Source organism: Talpa occidentalis, unplaced genomic scaffold (genome assembly GCF_014898055.3).
Source record: "Talpa occidentalis isolate TD23 unplaced genomic scaffold, MPIMG_talOcc4v2.1 talOcc4.12, whole genome shotgun sequence".
NCBI lineage: Eukaryota > Metazoa > Chordata > Mammalia > Eulipotyphla > Talpidae > Talpa > Talpa occidentalis.
The window spans coordinates 76,987,934-76,991,465 of NW_023601212.1; the positions used below are offsets into that span (position 1 = coordinate 76,987,934).

The window sequence follows — 3,532 nt, forward strand, 5'->3', positions numbered from 1 at the left end:
AAGATGAAAGTGTCTGTGACATTGACCTAGTTGTAGATGTTCAGTGATTTAGAGGGTATCCCTCTAAGCAAGAAATACTTTGTGTACCTGGTTCCTTCTGTCACTAAGAAGGGCACAGTGTTTGGTGGGGTTCTGGATTTTGGAGGCAGCATATACCACATTTGTAACTAATGTTCTAATTCAGTTATTATGTGGCCCATAATTGCTAACTTTGAGCGGAGTGGGACCCAGAGCAGAAATTCAGAATTGCAGTCAGAATTGACAGGCCACTTGGCCATCTTGATCCAACTTATACAATAATGTTGACAATAGTGGGATGGATAAGGAGCCTGTGAGAAGCTTCTCGGAAGCTCCCAAAGGGAAATCTCTGCACAGACATTAGAGTTTTAGAAGAAAACTATGGCTTCAGAGCAGAGGTCTGCCCTCCTCTGAGGTATCTCTTTAGATTCTCTTAATATCATATCTTTGTTTTGCTGTTGCTGCCACCACAGTGGCCAACTTCATTAGTGTTCACGAGATCCTGTGACCTGAAACACTGCTTGAGCCCCTGGGTCCTCCCATAGGAAATCTACCTGGAGAGCACAACATCATGCAGTATTTCTTATAGTCCAATTTGGAAAATGATTTGTCAAGGTGATTTAGGACTTTATAAAAAGATTAGAATATTGATGTTAAGGGACTTATGGGAAGTCATGTGAATGGATTTCCCAGATAAGGCAAAGAATGTAAGGAATATTTGTGTCTCATGGGAAGTCCATACAACACCTTTACTGCAAAGTTCTTTATAATTAGGAATATGATACTTATGTCCTTCCTTGGTGCTTGCTTAATGAGGTCAGGAACAAAATATCTACAGAGGCAATAATGCAGTCTATGCATTGCTTAAGAACCTGGATATATAACCTCATCAAATTGTACCAGGCTTCTGCCACTTTTGTGTGCCTGGTTTGTCTACATTAGTGAGCAGCACTGAGTCTCACTACGGCCACACGCTTAGTGATAGGAGCCAATAACATGCAGAGTTGTTGATTTTACCAGACTCTTTTTATATTATAGTAGGGTATAATTTGTCTTTAATAAGTAGACACTTAATTTGGACTTAGACATTTTTTCCCTTGTCTATTATGGCGTCACCATTAATAGGGTCTGTGGGCTTTGTTCATATCTTACACATTATCATGGTTGCTCAATCAACATTTGCTCCTACGCAAGTAACTCTACAGTGAAAGAAACAAAGTAATAAACCTTGCTGTTCCCGCAGGGTATCCCTCATGCTCTCATCATGCACCCTGAGCAGCAAGTCATATGGAACCATGCATGGCCTATCAAAGAGTTCATTATGACACCATCTAGGAGACAGTTCTAATTGAACCTAATTATCCAGGATAAATAGGGGTTGTTGCTGGGGACAGATTGGGGTATAGACAAAACCTTGTATATGTTTCACACTAATTTATATACTGTACCTCCTCATAGGGTACATCGCCAAGGACTCAGGTATCTTAGGAATCAGGCTTAAGATCCACCCAAAGTAAATCACAATTATCTAATTCAATTTGTTTTCCAAAAGTGATAAAAGTCCTGGGTGTTATGATGACTAACAGCAGTGGCTTTGCCAAAGAAGGGGAATAACTTCAGATCTTCCGTAAGATGATGATACTTAGTATCCTCTCCATTTGAAATGTCATAGTGCAAAGGTGGGTGTATTTTAAATATGTGAAAGATAGTTACATATGCAAATTTTGATTTATAATTATGTACATCTGAATCTTATATGATATTATAATGTGTCAACAGATTTAAAAAAACACATAATGACATATTCACCTGGCAGAGGAGATACCAGATCACAAAGGTGGTTTTCGCAGGGTGAGGCTCATCTATCACACTCCAGATGTACTTATCCCAGTGATTTCCCCAGATGGAGGGAACTCAACTACATAATTTGTGGTGGTCAGGAACCATGCTCATGCTCTCCCCTGAAAAATAAACATTAAAAGAAATAAAAAAATAATTATAATTGTTAGTCAAATCAACTTTGCATGGATATATAATAAAAGGAAGAATGATGAATGCTAGGCAGGTAGTACAAATTCAGCATGGTGACCTTGGTTCCAAAGTTCCCTCTTCAGGTTTTTCCTCATTCTGAAATTAAAGGAGGCAGATATTACTGCACCCCACTTTCTTGGAGTTAGGGCATTGGATATGCCCTACACTAGGACAGTGATATGATCTAGTCTAGAACTTTAAACCTTAAATGAGTGATGTAAATACATGCACAGGAAAAAGACAGACTTTCCTGGTGCCAAAGGCAGGTCAGACTTTAGTGACAAGTGTCCAGCAGTGAGACACCAGCTCCCTCTCATCCAACTGCTGGGTGGTGCTGTGACCTTGACAGTGAGTGTTTTCACCTCTGGTTTTCCAAGCTTGATGTCCCAGTTTCCTAAGGAAGTTATCTAGCATGGGTTTCTGCTGCTTATAACCAAGAACACCAACAAAAAACTTGCCAGTTCCAAGTCTGTGTGGTTAAGACCACACAGGCATGAAGTCAGGAGAAAGTAGTGATAGTAGTCTTGTTGGGATGGGTCTGGACCTTCCCACAGATTGTAATGGATAAGTTAGATTAATGGAAGGTTATACCTTGAGTTTAGCACCTCAGTCCCTTTGTTCCAGAGCTCCAGAAACAAAATGGTTAGAGGCAGGGAGAAGTCAAATTAGCTATGGAGCTCTCATATATATTTTTTTCCTTAAATCCCAAGTAATTGTTTGTATCACAAGTTTATTTCTGTCTGTTTGTAGAAAATCTAAGCTTTCAGACATGATTTTTTAAAAGCTATTTGAAGGATTCAAAATGAAAAACTCACTCTCTTTTAACAATCACTGAGACTTAGGAAATTTAGTCTGTTTAGTATGTAATGTGGTACAGAAATGTTCGTTGCAGGGCTATGTAGGAGAGGAAGTATAAATTGAAACTCAGTGTCAGACAATAGAAGGAAGATGAGAAAAATATGATGGAATATTATGAATTCATTGAAAGTTTATTTACAAAGAGATTTTTGTGATAGGAAATACTTGAGATAATTTGGAGTCTTTGCTTGGGATATAATGTTGATTGAGAAAGACAAATTAAGTTCCCTGCATTAATTATTTCAAGTCCATAAATGCACAGACATGTGCGAGCACACTAAAAAAATTCTAGAAGGAAATACATAATTGTAATTGCTGGATTTTTTACTTTTAATATTTTTTGTAAGTTCCAAGAAATCTACAAAAAAACATGTATATTTGTATGATTTCTATAGTGAAACCAATGTTATATATGTCAGTAGGGGGATGCAATTGTGGATTCTGGACTAGGTGAAAATGATATAAACATAATGGACAGTATCTGTGTTATCCTAATGTAGATATTTGGATAATAACTGTAGCTTTTGTAACAGTATTGCATTAGTGTTGCTGATTTTGATTACTATACCTTGGTATGTAAGTAAATGTCCTTGTTCTCAGGAAATGCACACACTGTTGGATTTAG

General features: G+C 37.8%; 1 non-coding gene across 1 annotated transcript; it reads left to right on the forward strand.

Moving 5' to 3' along the window:
• The first annotated feature begins 1,819 nt into the window (after nucleotides 1-1,819).
• LOC119242485 (U1 spliceosomal RNA) lies at nucleotides 1,820-1,980 on the forward strand. Its single transcript, XR_005124493.2, has one exon. It is a non-coding gene; the product is annotated as a U1 spliceosomal RNA (small nuclear RNA).
• The last annotated feature ends 1,552 nt before the right edge of the window (nucleotides 1,981-3,532 follow it).